Source organism: Notamacropus eugenii, chromosome 4 (genome assembly GCF_028372415.1).
Source record: "Notamacropus eugenii isolate mMacEug1 chromosome 4, mMacEug1.pri_v2, whole genome shotgun sequence".
In the NCBI taxonomy this organism is placed as follows: domain Eukaryota; kingdom Metazoa; phylum Chordata; class Mammalia; order Diprotodontia; family Macropodidae; genus Notamacropus; species Notamacropus eugenii.
The window spans coordinates 198,644,053-198,659,898 of NC_092875.1; the positions used below are offsets into that span (position 1 = coordinate 198,644,053).

General features: G+C 37.9%; 1 protein-coding gene across 6 annotated transcripts in view; it reads right to left on the reverse strand.

Moving 5' to 3' along the window:
* RIPOR2 (RHO family interacting cell polarization regulator 2) overlaps positions 1-15,846 on the reverse strand; it is a 262,117-nt gene that overhangs the window by 78,236 nt on the left and 168,035 nt on the right. The window lies entirely within an intron of this gene.

Genomic DNA, 15,846 nt, shown 5'->3' on the forward strand with positions numbered 1-15,846 from the left:
CTGTCTTCTATTTCGTTGCTATTTTGTATTCTGCTGAAATAACCACATTTATAAGCTCCTTTCTGGAACTGTTTTTATTAGAATGAGCTGCCTCCTGCTTTGTAAGTAGTAGCAAATAGACATTGGGTTCTGGAATAATGGATATAGAGAGATCTAATTATATACAGTGGGCTCCAGTCCTCTTTCCATAATTCCATCTCTCCAGTGCTTATTCATCAGTTAGATGAAGGTAGAAGGGGAAAGTGAGTTCTATTAATAATAGGAACTCATTCCAAATGAAAACAATGGTACTTCTTAAGTGAAAGCTGTCCATCTATGGCCTAGTTTGTGGCATGGTCAATTGGCTTTTATTTAGGCTTCCTAAAAACCAAAGTGAATTGAAGTAGATTTTGATTGGGCAGATAGATGTGTAAGAAATAGTGAAGCTAAGAAAAATGGCAACTCAGTTGTGTTGTGGCAAATATGGTAGTGTTACACAATCCAACTTCTTGTATTAGCTTAGAGGCCAGCCTTGGACCCTTAAATCAATATGGAGTCAAGCTGTAGTCAAGACTTAAGCAGGCCTTTGAAATTATCGTTGCCTTTTATTTTTTTATTCCTGTTGTTATGACAACTCTTTTTAAAGTAACACTTGAAATGCTTCTCTTCCAATCATCTTATTATAGGCCTGAAAATAATACATATTGATGTGAAGTGCTGCTCCTTAGGGTTTAAAGGGAAATCGAGTGATTGTCATGGGATTAGGAATGAGAGCACCTAGGCTCCATTCTGGTTTTGCTCCCTGACTCATGGTGTGACCTTACTTAACTTTTCTCTACCCTAGTTTCCTCTGGGGAAATGTTAGCTTTTACTAATCAAAGGGCCAGGAAGTTTGAAGAATTTATGAAAAGAATTATTTATTGTTATTTGGAGCCTCTGTTCTGACAGTTGAATGCTGAATTGAATTTTTTAACGAATTAGCCTAGTCTATGCTTCTTAAAATAGTGAAATCCAAGTACAAATCCAGGCCACTCTATTAGACTGTGAGATCCTTGAGGTCAGGGACTGACTTTTGCCTTTTTGTATCCCCAGAACTTAGCACATAACAGGCATTTAATAAATAAATGCTTACTGACTGACTGACCACTGTTTTATCTAAACACTGAGTTTTACTTTAGATCATAAGCAATAGAGGCTATTCCATTAAAGTTTTGTCATCATTGAAGAGTTTCAAAGTTCATTCCTAGCAATCTAGACTCATGATCTCTATCCACTGATTTAAAAAAATTAAACCGTAGGAATAATAATTTGCCGATAAAAAAACAATCAGAAGTCTGGAAAGGGACCTGAGAGAGCATCTCTAGTCTCCTCATTTTCCTATTAGTTGCTTTGCTGCTGCATACCATAAGGTTGGTCACGTGAATAACATCTGCTAAACTATTTTTGGCTCCCCTCCCCCCTGCCAAATTTATGTTGCTTCAATCAGAGTAAAAAAGAGTCAGATATAGCCACATACTAATAACCTGTAGACTGAGGCTGTGGCAGGTTGTTATGCAGCAGCAGTGTTATGAGGGAGGCCATTTAATCTTTAGGTAAAAGTGTGATTTGATGCAAGGAGGTGGGGGACTGGTGGAAAAATCAGTGTTTATGTGGTAACTATAGTTTCAGTTACATGTTGTAAAGCAACAGTTTTCCAGAAATAACAGTAACGACACTAATAGTTGTCTGGAGACTGATGGATACATACAGGTTATTCTTGCACATGCAAAATGTTGCTGCTTGACTTTTGATCCAGAAAAAAACAGAGTGACAGAGTCAGAATGGGGTAGAATTCTGACCTTGAAGTCAGAAAAACCTGGGTTCATGGCCAGCCTCTGATTCATACTGAATAACTGATCCTGGGCAAGTTATTTAACCACTCAGAGTCCCAGGCAACTCTAAGATTATAAAATGAAGAATAATGGTGGATCTATATTGGTAGAGACCAGTTTCCTTACTGGGAAGCTTCTCATACCAATAAAATCAATGGAAAGGGAAAAGGGGAAAGTCCTGGAGCTTCCAAACCCGTTTCTCCATTTCCCAATCTGGACAACACTTACCTATGATAAGGCTAAATGACAACATTTGCTACTTCAAAACCTTCAGATAATCACAGTTTACACCGAATATTGCCATTATGTCCATTTTACAGAGGAAGAAAATGAGTGGTCAGATGACTCTGCCCAAGTCTCTTAGTATGGAATTTGTCTGAACCATGATTAAAGTTTGAGATTTAGTCTCTCCTTTTAAACTCAAAGTTGCAATTCATCCACCAGCATCAAGGATTTGAACTCCCTTGACTTACTCTCAACTGAAAATGTGGTCCTTTGATCATCTTTAAGTTTTTGCCATTTTACCGACTGGACAATGGTTTCCCCTAATCCTCTTCCTCCCCTGCTCTCCTCTCTCGTTCTGCCCCTCCTGCCACTCTCCAGAGACATGACAGAGACAGCATAAAGCTTTGTTGAATTGAGTAACTAATCTTCTCTACAAAAACTGCAGAAGTTATTCACATTCTAGGAACATAATTCTTAAATTTAAGTTTAAACAAGGGTTTTAGCGTACTTAGTTGTGGAGCCTTTGGAGGCACAAAGAGCGACGGAGCATTGAGGATCTGAACTATTTCATCTAGACAGGTACAACAAATGATAACCTTTTTCCTTTCAGATCACAGTATAGATAAGGATGAGGTCAGAGTCATGGGATATTGCTCTGTCTTCTCTAGTTAAGGGTAGGGTTTTAGCTGGTTTCTATTAGGATTTAAGTTTGATCTCTTAGTTTATGAAATGAGCCCACTGTGTCCTGCTTCAAAGACAGGAATAAGCAAAACAATTCACACCCATGGTTAAATTAACTGGCTGTAATAAGTCCCAGCTCCCTCTGATCATCAGGTCCACTCAGGTCAACATCTGTGTAAACACAGAGGCTTCTGCCTGGGGACTATCTAACTTGGACATTAGAACAGACCAACAGGGAAAGTGAATTCTGTAGCCAGGGATACTCACAGCTGCCTTGCTTCCTGATCCCAATAGTGGAGGGAGGAGGGTAGGAAGGAAGGAAATCTACAAGGGAAAAGTTCTTAGGATATAAGGAGAGAAGTCCATTCTACCAGAATTCAAAGATCAAAACGGTATAAAGCTGTACAGAGATACAAGATGTAATAATGACTCCCAGGTAGGTGATATCTTTGAGTCAACGAACCTCCTTCATGACTTACAATATCCAGGAGAGTGTTGTATGAGGCTGATTGATCAGCAAGGTGAAAAAGGAATAGCAGCCATGAAAAGGCTAGAATCAGAGAAAAGGTATGTGCCATTTGAAAATATTTCTATTTCCTGTCTTTACCTGACAATGTGTCTGAAGAGCCTAGCTCAATGGTAATGGGTTTGACTATAAGAACAGGACTCCTAGATCACAGGCCAATGCTCTTTTCTACTAGTCCAAACTTCTTTCAACTGAGAAGACAGAATTTTCTTTTCCCAATTTCTTGGCATAACTCTCCATCAGATAATGAGGAATCCTAGAAGGAGGTGTTATCAGAGTACTGATGGATTTAGGGTCCTACTTCTACCAGTGGTATAAGATAATATAATCAGTGCTTCATTTTCCTTTCTTTTCTTGTTTTCCACTATGAAATATACATCTATATATATATGTATATTTTGGAGGGAAGTCATCAGACCTGTGATTTCATCAGGGTTAGGAGCTCCCCATTTGAAGAACCCCCTCTAATAAAGCAGGTTCATACTTTTTCTGCACCTTATAGCCTTATAGCTTTTTGGATACACTGTAAGGATAAATGACTTGTCTATGGTCATCGAGCCAGTACAGGTCAAAGGCAGGGCTTCAACCCAAGTCCTCCTGATTCCAAGAATTGCTCTCCATCTACCACACTGTGCTGCCACTTCAGAAGATGCTTTGTACAATGCTGTTTGTTCAGTAAAACACAAGTTGCAAAATTTTTCACATTTCCAAATGTAAAGAGTAGAGTACCTTGAAATAATCTTTTAAAATCCAATCAACAAGCATTTATTAAGAGCTTACTACATAGGAATCAAAGGTAACCTGACACTATATAGAAGAAAACCATATTATACTCTAAAAGTTGTAGAATAGGAAATAAACTACCCTTCGATCTCCTTTTACAGTCAGTCACAGAATCATTAATGCTCATCCACACATAGAATGTGATGAAGAGTACTTAACTGAATACAAGCTAGACCGATTTGATGAACTGAAGCAAATATTTGATTTACATTATGTTTTCTGATTCTTTCTACTGATATTGCTAAGGTTCTTTTTCTCAAAAATTCCAAAAGAAAGGTATGGGGATGATAATATATGTTAAATCTCTTTTCCTCTAAGTGTCAGAAAAACACCAATATAATCCAAGATCTAATTCCATTTCATCCATACAGGGATCATCCTATTGTCTTCCATCCTATTCATTTGTTTGACATAAATATGATGATTTGACATAAATATCACTACCTTCAAAATGACGCCACACTTCAAAACTCATACAGTAGTGAATGGGAAATGACCTCAAGAATCCTGTAATTTTTCAAAGTCCCTTATACAATCCACTTCTTTTATTGAGAAACTTTCAAAAGTAAGAATAGATTCAACATCTTTGCTAGGTAGATCCCACAGGTAAATGAAGAAGGCCCTTGCCTGTGCTTTGTTTGAATGTTCTATTGAGGAAAAAAAGTGTCTCAGCTTAGTGATGTTGGGACAGTTTCATCTCCATTTCCAGGGTGGAGATTGTGGTTTTGGAGGGTTTAGCTTAATGCTTCTTGTGCATCCTGGGGATTGTGGGCTCAGGGAACAAATTTTTCTGAGAAACTTGGTTCACAAACCATCATGAGCAGTTTATGATATTTATAGTAGTTTTTGTTTATAAATCCATAATTTCTATAGAAGTTATAGAAAATGCCACTGGTTCTATATATCTATTTGTGTGTGTGTGTATGACTGCAATTGGAATCAAAGATGGGACAAGTGTCTAGCATATTTTGTCTCTAAAAAAAGTCACTGGAAAAAATTTCCAAGGTATAATTAGTGTTTCAGCCAATATTTCCTAGATCATTATCCCTGAGCATTTTTTCTTTTGATGGTTGCTATTCACACTGTATGCTTCTCTAAACATATCGCTAGCTTCTGGGATTGAAAAATGAAGAAGACTGAATGTAGGCGTACAGTGTAACCAAGAGGAATGAGCAGAATTCAGAATGCACACTAGGCAAGGTCTTTAAAAAATGACAAGCTCTCTCAATGGAATGTGTTTTGAGCCATGGGAGGGATAGAATTCTCTGCACTAGGGATATGTCATTTGGCAAGACAAGTATATTGTTTCAGAGGTAGCAATGTGGGTGTTCACAGACCTAAGAACAGATGCCATCCAACTGTTTAGACTTTGGGTATTTAGGGTAAAGAAAGGGCAATGGTCCCAACAGGTGGCAAGACAGAGGCATTGAGTACCATACCCTTCTGCCAAAAAACTGGCTTCTGGATTGTAATGCTTATGGCACAACTAATAACCACCACAGGGAAGAATAGGTAGCAAATTTACTAATTAGTCCTCTGTTTACATTGCTGTACTTAAGCCCAAATCTTTTAAAAATATATTAAGTTATTTTGGACATTTGTTTAAAAAAATTTGAGTTCCAAATTCTCCTCCCTTCAGTTTCTTCTCCATCCATTGAGAAAGCAGGTAATGAGATATCAATTTTACATATGAAGTCATACAAAACATATTTCCACATTAGCCAGGTTGCCCCCTCCCCCTACCAAAAGCAAGACAAAATAAAGAAAGTGAAAAAATATTCTTTAATCTGCACTCATAGTTCATTAGTTCTCTCTCTAGAGGTGGAGAGCATTTTATACCATGGGTCCTTTAGAACTGTCCAAACCCAATTCTTTAAGTAATAGCTTTTGTCTGAGTAAATAAAATTTCTGTTTTCATTTTCTCGTCAGACACCACACACCTGCCAAATACTAACTTGCATTCCTCCTTTTCTGAAACTTCCAGTAAGGACTTTCTTTATGTGCTTTCAGTTTATATATTGGGGCTCTATTCTGGGAATAGCTCTGTAGGGCTTCAAGAGAACTCCATAGAGGGTAGAGAGAAAGTTAGTTAAATGCAACGGGCAAGTTTTACCTTCACCGTTTCAGTGCTTTGGAATGGTTATCATACTTTATTAAATTCTTACTCTTCAATCAGCTGCAATACACTGAGCTAGTGGGGCCTCCCAATTGCCACATGAAGACATGGTCATCAATACTCATTGCCTGCCTCCCAATCCAGGCTAACTGTTTTGCTTCATGGTGTGAACAGTGCCTAACCAGCTATTATAAGCATCTAGGGAGCAGAGTGGATAAAGTATTGGGCTTAGAGTTAATAAGACCTGACTATTAACTTGCCTCATACACTTACTAGTTGTGTGGTCCTGGGCAAGTCATTTAAAGTTTATAGCTGCTCTCTTTGTGGTGGCAAAGAAATGGAAATTTCAGGGATGCCCATCCATTGGGGAATGGCTGAATAGTTGTGGTATATGGTTTTGATGGAATACTACAGTGCTATAAGAAATGATGAGCTCAATGACTTCAGAAAAAAATGAAAAGACTTGCATAAAATAATGAAGAGCAAAATGAGCAGAAAAGAGAAAATTGTACATGGTAACAGCAATATAGTTTTAAGAACTTTGAGTAAATAAGCCATTTTGACTATTATAAATACCCAAATTAACCATAAAGAACATGTGAAGAAAGATGCTATCTGCATCCAGAGAAAGAAGTGATAAATAGATGTACAGAATAATTTTACATGTGTGTGTGTGAACGTGTGCGCACGTGCATAATGGTAGCTATCTCTAGGGTTGGGGGAGGGAAGAAAAAATATAATTATTCTGCTGTATATTTAAAAGGAACAGCAAATTGTGAATAGTAGATTTGTAGTTTCATGTGCAATCATCTTTTTGATTGTGTTATGTTATGGAAATGCTCGTTTAATTTCATAAATTAAAAATAAAATTTTATAGTGGAAAAATAGCCTCAGTTTCCTCATGTGTAAAATGAGGGGGTACTCCCTTCTAACTGCCATCTCTACTGAACCTATGGTACATCTTATAATTTTCCCTTTCATTTATTGCTACCCTATGATATATGTTTTGGTACCATAGGAACCAAAATAATCCATACAGATAAATTCTCCTGCACTGATAGAAAAATATTGTGCTTTTGAACATCAAATGTGAGCTAATAACAGAGATATGAAGCTATTTCTCAGAAAACTATATGCAAATCTCCTCAATCCCAATTTGAGAACTCTAAAGTAGCTCAGGGGAATTTGGAGAAGACTAACTTCCCCCCCCCCCACCTTTTTTAACAAAAACAATGGCACATTTTATACATGCTAACAGAGTAGTTACCACTCAAAATCTTTTTGATACAGACAGAAGGATAAGTCAAGCATGGATTAACCAGATCTGACACTATTCATTATTCTTCAACTGCAAGGTAATTATTTTGTATAGCTTGTCTATGCATAAATTAAAACTGCATGCATTTGCAACAGTCCTGTTTTCCCACATTCAGTAATTAAAACAAAATTGATTAAGGGTTACTTTGCATGTGGGTATGGATCAGACAAGAGTCATTATATAAAGGAGGCCAAAGCTCCCTTTTGTCATCTATTCTGATCCCTGGTCTTTCTGCCCTTCCTTTGTTGTTATTTAGCACAGCCCTCCCCCCAGCCCCTAAACCAAGCATCATGAAAAGCTGTCCTCTGCAATCAGAAAGGGGGAGGCATTTGACACAGAACACTAACATAGTGTTATTGAATCTGGTGCATTGTTAACTCAGAGAAAAAGTGATACACTGGTTTCCAATGAAAGTGTTCTGGGGACACATTGCCTATTTGGATAAAATAATCAATCATTCAACTGGCTAATCTAAATATGTGAAGGCACTGGTCAGTGAATACTGTATAGTCAATCCTGGAGGGCTGTCATCACTGCCATGTAATGACTGGGAGTGAGACACTTAAACCCTGTACGGAAAGTCGGAGTTCTAATCCTCAATCCAAATGATTGGGCCAGCAGCAAATAACTTGGCTAAATTATGCAAATGAGTGATTGAGGTTTATTTTACATGTCATCAAATTTATGCATTCTGAGTTTTTAAGGGGGACAACTGGCACTTGCTGTGAGTTACCATAAGGAGGAATCTTTGACCTTTATGTATTTTCACCCACAGTCATAACCTTATTATACTATCTACACATGGAATTATAACTTCCCAGAAAAAATAGCTATTTTCTTCCAGAGATAGAGCTGTCTTATTTCACAATGTATTGTGAGATGGATGAACGCACAAATCAACAGATCGGAAGTTGCATTTACAAATAAATGTAGTGTTGGTGTTCCTCAGGCACAGGAAGATATACTTGCTATCTGATTGGAGGAGGGGAAGCATAATGGAGAAGATGACAGCTGCCTTTGATTTCTGAGCTATTACTCATCTCAAAAAAAGCTGCCCACTGATCCTAGGATGACCCAGGGTTGGGGTAGGGTGGGGTAGGGTGGAGTAGGGTAAGGGAAGGGAAGGGAAGGTTGGGTAGGGTAGTATAGGGTAATGTAATGTAACATAATGTACAGTAACATGGGTGAGGGATGAATTAGCTGGATTCATTTTATATAGAACTAGTAATAAGACTGATATTTGTGAATTCATTGTTATAAAAAGATTTCTATACTTCACAATATGTAATAGGAAAGATATAAATACATCAAATCCCATCTTTTAATTGATAATTTCAGGATATGCAATTCATTACTCAAGGACCAGCCTTTTGGTGATGAGACTGACCAAAACTTAACTGACTCTTAGATAAACTTCCATATGGAAAGGCTAGGTAGTCTCCACCAGGTCTTCCAACTGGCCTTTGAGATTCCAGGGTCACCTCTTCTCTAAGTAGTACTTTTAGTGAAAAAGAAGGTCACTTTTAATAAAGGCCCCTTGCTTCATGTATTATGGAAAATCAATTTAAACAATCCTTCAAGTCTGGTTATGAGGAAAAAGGCAGATGTAGCAACCCTGCTTTACGGATAAATGACTGGAGACAAAAAGTGGCTTTTTGTGAATGAGCTAATAGAAAATCTTTAAGCACAGAAGAGGGGAAAGGGACTAGGCAAGGTCCTTTACTGTTGCTGTGAGCAAGTCATTGCACTTTTCTAGGACTCAGTTTCTTCATTTGTAAGATGAAGGGGTCAGATTAGAAGATGTCCAAGATTTCTTCCTACTCTAAGTTCTATTACTCTCTTTCTGAATTCCATCCTTGCTCAATGAATTTTCCTTTAATTCACTATATCTTCTTTTCTCAATCAACCCTGTTCGGATTCAGATATATTCTTTCATCAACAAGGAAGGAAACCATTTTATAGAAATCTGAATAAAAAACAACCCCAACCCCAAACAAACAAAAACATCTGGAAAGTTATCTTAATGTGAGGAGACACTTTGAGGAATTTAAAAAAAACAAATAACTTCTGGGGAGAAAAAAACCCAACCATATGTAATTTTTATCCTATTTTGGATCAATAAACATCTTGATAAAATTCAACCCAAAGGACAAACTTCTTTTTTTGGACTGTCACAAGAACCTGAAAATGGAACAGATAAAGAAAACAATTTCCTTACTTTGGCTGGGAAGGTTGAGGCAAGATTCCACTAACAACAACAAAGTGGAGAATTAATAATCACTCCAGATTCTCAATCTCTACTGGCTGCTGTTACCCATAATTTAGGAGGAAAAAAAGTTTAAAAAATCAGAACTGCTCATTAGCACTTCGTTTATCTTTTATATCACCAATGGAGGGTGCCTTCTTATGGCAAAAGGAGACTAACCCATTAACAGAATATTCTCATTATGGGGGAGAGGCTGGGGAGGTGTGTCTGTGGTGGAATCTGGCAGATCAACCCTACAATGCTTTGAATTCAGGTGAAACCTAGTTAAAATAGCAATCAAGGGCAGCTCCAATCCATAGATGCAGGAGGTAAATAGAAGGGAGGTAAAAGTATTGATAATAGGAGATGTCATAGAAAACTAACATGTAGCCTGAGAAAATTTGGGAGAACAAGCAAAAATTGGTACTGTGTTCAAGTGAATGTCAATTGTATTCTTTTAGCATAGCTACACTCTCTTTCATAACTTCAGGCTGGGCACCCCAATTTTCATAACCTAGAGGCAGTTTGCTTCTATTGAAAAGAATGGGACATAATGGTTTTGGGAAAGGAAACAGAAATTTTGATAAGCTCTAAGTATCCAATTCCAAATTTTCATATTTTTTTAAATAGACCAGAAGACTGCACCTGCTTCTGCCAAATTATACCTTATCTCAGATTATAAACATAATTTGATATTTTAGTGCTGGCTCACCAAGAACCTTTCTTTTCTAAAGTAATTTTCAATGCTACAACAATTTCTGGGTTTATCCCCTTATTCCCATCAAACACAGAGTAAAATGCTTCCTGGGGGATACCATTAAATAGAATGAATCTGAGCTACTTTGACTATACCATGGTTAAAAGCAAATTAAGAGGTCCCATAAAAATGATCCTGGAAATGAATGCAGAATATTGTCATTAAAAAGGTTATTAGTAAGCAGAGTTGACCTGGAACCTTCAGCACATATATTTAATTGGAATGTTTGTTTGAGTGGCAGGAATAGAAATTATGAGAGAGCAGGAAGTACCTTCTAGAGCAGTAATTAGACTGTAGGCTCTGTTGGTCATGGTCAGCTCCCTATAGGCACAGGGGAGTCCAGTACTTCTGATACAGTAACTAACACACACACACACACACACACACACACACACACACACACACACACACACACACACACACACACACCTGCCCCCCAGCCCCCAGTGAGATCATGGGAGTTGTTCTTATTCCAGGAAATTGTCATTTTCAATTTCTCCTTCCTATTAAAAGAAGGAACAATACTTACACTCTATGTTAATCTATTATTCCTTTTGTATTTTGAAAATGTCCTCCAACTTTCTTCTTTTCCACCTCTTTCAAGAATCTTTTCCAGGACAAAGATAAAGAGTCAAGTTGGAAGAGAGTCAATCAAAGAGAATTTTTTTTTCATTTCCTCCCAAAACAATTTGCTTGAGGAAAAGACGTAACTTTTGTCACCACTGATGACAAACAGAAAAATCGAGGACTGGTGACAGGTAGTTCCTAGGTGGACTGCTTTTTATGTTATTACCTTTGCCACTGTCAACACATTATTAACCTTATCAACAACTGGGTTTCTCCTTGCTTTCCAATATAATCCCTGTTTTAATAAATTTAATTTATTCATTTTCCCCCCAAACCATCTTCCTTCATATGTCTCCCTTTCTCCCAGCCATTTCCACTTTGCCTCTTCAAATCCAATCCATACTTCAAGTCCAAGTTCCACTGCCTGTCTTTAGCCCTTACCATTCTCCAAACTCATAACTTCAGGGGTCTGTCCCATGAAATACATTATTCTATGACCAAGATGTCCTTACTCATATATTAGTCTCAAATTGATTCTGTCTTAGTCTTGTCTCCCCAACTCCTTAAGGAAAGGAACCACATCTTCTATGTCTGTGTCAGCACCTAGGACAGAGCTAAGAATACAGTAGGCATTCAATAAAACTCAATAGTAAAGCAAAGAGAACATTTCATTGAATTCCTTGGAACTTGTCAGTAGTGAAGATGTCTCCACTGAAACTGACATACTTGTTGCTCACTACTGAATGCATTCTCAAAAGTAAGATTGTGAAAATGCTTCTCTTGCCACTTGCTACTCTCTTACTTGGTCTGTCAATGGAAATAATTCAACTGTTTTGAATGCCATAGGGTGATGTTGCCCCTCATTTCCTTTATTTTTAAAAAACGGTTTCATTTTATAGTTAGCATAATGAAACCAGGATCTCTGAAAATATATATCCATTTCACATAAGCAAGTTAGGATAGAGAGAAAGAATTAAGATGAAAGAAGCTTCCTTTCTTGATGGTATTTTATATTTCCAGGGCTGCCTCCCCTGCATAAAATTAGATGTTAAATGATCTCTTCTAGATAACCTGCCACACTCTTGACGCAAACATCTGTCATTTTCAGAGAACATTTCCAACTTAGGTAAGATGTGGCTGCCACTTCAAACTAATATACCTGAAACACAGATTGAAAACCAAAAAACTACAAGCTCAATACCTCAGACTAAAGGTTTACAAAAGAATTTCGTGTCATAGTGGCCTTAGGGAATGGAAGGTAGGGAGACTGTTCATTCAGTAAATATTGATTACACCTACTCAGTAAGAAGTCACTATATATGTATTGATTGGGCTTGGTTTTCAAGATAAATAGAAGAGCAAGGAATTTCTTTAGCAAGAATCTTAATAAAGATATCATTTCAAAAGGAAAGAGGGGAAATCGAGTTGATTAAAGGGTTCTTTCTCCTAGATGAAAAAGGACAGTCATGTACTTCTTTTCCTTTTATTAACAGACTTTTCTAATAATCATATTGTGGGATGATTACCCAACAACAGTTTCATGGTATCACTCTACATCTATGTTTTCCTTTGGGGTACCAATTATGCACTCCTAGCCTATATGGTTTTGCCACATACAAAAAGTCCCATTGTCTCCTTCAGCTGGTATTCATCTCACTGAATGGCCATAAACACAAGCTGTCTATTTCTTATATATCAGAGGGCTTGGCTGGGAAGATGTAAATAACACTGGTAAATGAGATGTTCACAAGATGCTCTTGGGCACTGCATCCCCCTACATTACAGGGAAAGTCCAGGTACAGCGTCAGGGCTGCCATCATTCTGCCCATGACATGTTATGTAAATAAAACAGCCTTCCCTCTTTATTGAACCTACTGTCTCTCTTACTACCTACTTACATTTTGTTTCCTACTGAATAAAAAGGAAATAAAATGAATGCAAGAAAAATGCTGGGGAACTTTTCCCACCACTCATTTGAATTATACTGAACAGAAAGACAGAAGTTTGATTTGCAAACTTTTCAAGGCTACGACTTGCTGTTTTGTATTACAACTGTTTAATGTAAACTGCAAGAAGTCCTGACTTCCTACACAACTGGTTTTATATGTGTCTCTTAATGCAAAGGAATGCAAGAATCTAATGAACCAAATCAAAATGTCATAAAAAATGTTTTGGGTACAATAAGAAGTGTGTGAGTGTGTAGGGAGAGATCACAGTCACATGTAGATTTTTCAGCTTTACAGCTTCAAATGTGGGGTGGGAGTGGAGCTGTAGTTCTTTTTATATTTATTTGTATATTTATCCCTGCAGCATGGAGCACAGAGTCATAGGGTTAGAGTTAGAAGGTACCCCAGAGACCCCTCATTTTATTCATGAGGAAACAGATCCAAAGAGGTGAAAAGACTGATCTTTGGGTTACACAGTTAGAAAGCAATGGAGGCAAGATTCAGATCTATATTCTCTGACTTCAGACACAATGCTCTTTTCACCGGACCATGCTGCCTTATGGACATCAGCATTTGGAATCTGCATTAGTGTATCCTTTGCAATGATGGGGTGATAATGAACAGAGGAGATCCACTCTTCTAGTTCTTCTAGAGATGTTATTAAAAGCTAACCAAAAGAAAAGGGGGAGATTATGGTGGGATCCCCACAATTTAAATGTCACTTGCTCCATGGTATCAGTTTGTTCACACTCTATCCTGCTACTTCTTCAGACTCCAGATTTTTGACATTTCTAAAGGAAAAGAGATGTTGGAGAAACTTTCATGACAGCATAGCAAATGTAGAGGGGGAAGTAATACCATTTGAGGTTCTCCTCATAGGGGAAAAGCAATAATACCCTGTGTCTTCCACAAAGTTAGGGATAAAAACCGGTCCTGTGATTTCATAGTTATAGGAAACTCCTGGATAAAGAAACCTTTTCTACCCATACTTTAGGTAACCTTCTGCACAACTTAAAAGTCTTAGAGAGTTTCCAGAAGCATTGAAAAGATAATTGACTTGCCCAGAATCACACAGCCAGTATATTTTAAAGACAGAATAAGAACCCAGGTCTTCCTGGCTCCAAGATCTTCCTTCCTCTATCCACTACACCTCCTGCCTTGAACATAGACAAATATTTGTTGGATTGAATTGTCCAATGATTAATGAACAGACTAAATTTAATAACCTAACAAGTCATGAGATGCTGACATGACAGCAGCTTCCTAGGGAGAAGGTATCCATTGCTTTACTGGACAGGAGCCATGCATCGTTACTATTTCAGGGGTGGGGGAATGGAGGGGAAATATCTTTCCTAACAAGAGAGTGAAGAGGGAGTAACTTCTTCTTGCCCATGCCATCCTGAGCAGACATACTCCTGCATTTTGTTCATTCAGAAGGAAGCTAGCTGCTCTCTGCATCCTAATTAAGCACTGGTGAATAGCCATCATAATGCTACTTCTTGGAGAGTTCACAGCTTTGGTACCTTGCTGTGGGGTGGCAGCTAAAAACTGAGGTACACTAAAGGTCAACACAATTAGTGGGCAAAACAGAAGTCCCTGATCAAAAAGGGAAAAAAGAAATACAAACAGAAGACAAGTCTAGGAGACTATGAAAGCCAAATGAAAACAGGTGAAAGAATAAACTAATAGAATTCATCCCAGAAAACATAACTTTTGATATGTGGCTCTCATGCAACAAAACATTACATTCACCTAAGGAAATGATACTTTTACAATCCCTCGAGGAAAAAAAAAGAGAGAAATGGGAAGGCTGAAAGTAATACATAGATGTCAGTACTTTATTGCTTGGGCACAATCCAAGAAGGCTATAAAGTTTAAGATAAGGGTCTCACCCTCCCTTAGACACAGGTCACTTTTTTTTTGCTGCCAAAAAGAAATTAAGAAATTGAATATTTCCTTCTAAAGCATCTAAACACATAAAAAGGCATCCTTTACCTTAAATGATAAAATAAGCTTCAGAGGAAACTGTCAAGTTCACCCCTCACAAAAACACAGTTTTCTACTCTGCTTTGCTCATGTAACCATCTTCTTTCCAATCTCCAGAGTAAGTGACCTTGTCTGGAAATTCTATTCTAGTGGCCACTTAGCAGCCTGAAAAGTCAGCTGGAAATCTGCTTTTAAAGAGTGACTACCTTTCTTTTTAAAAAGAGCAGATCTAAGAAAAATCATAAAACCACAGGTTTTCTTTTGCCCAGTCTCCCTGGAAAGGGGATGGTATGGATTTGTAGGCTAACAGTCCCTGGAAATCTCCTTGGGAAGGCTGGGTTTTATAGATGCTACCCTCCACAGAATTCCATGTCAGGAGATTTGTCTCTCCAGACACTGGGAGTTTTAAGGAAGAGTTGTAGAAGATATTTGCCTTTCTCTGTCACCCAACCTTTAAAAGTTCATATATGAAAGTCCATGTGATTCAAATCTCTCATCTTACAGATAAAGAAATTGAGGCTCAGGGAGGTTAAGTGACTTACTAAAAGTCACAAAGTAAATGCAAGTGATGGGATTTGACTCCAAGTCCAGTATTTCTTTTCCACTGAACCACCAAATGCTTCCGATCCTGGGCATTGCAAAACACCAGGTGGAGTAAGTAATTGTTAGATGTTAGGGATAGGGGGAATTGACAAGGCTAAATAAGTCTCAAAGAGGCTATGAGAACTGCCTAAGGTCAGACAGTGAGCTAGATGCAAGAACTCAGAATGAACCTGATGAACTCTGACTGAGACAGACCTGAGCTGCAATGCTGGGTTCCAAGAAACTGCTCTTTTGGACAAGCAG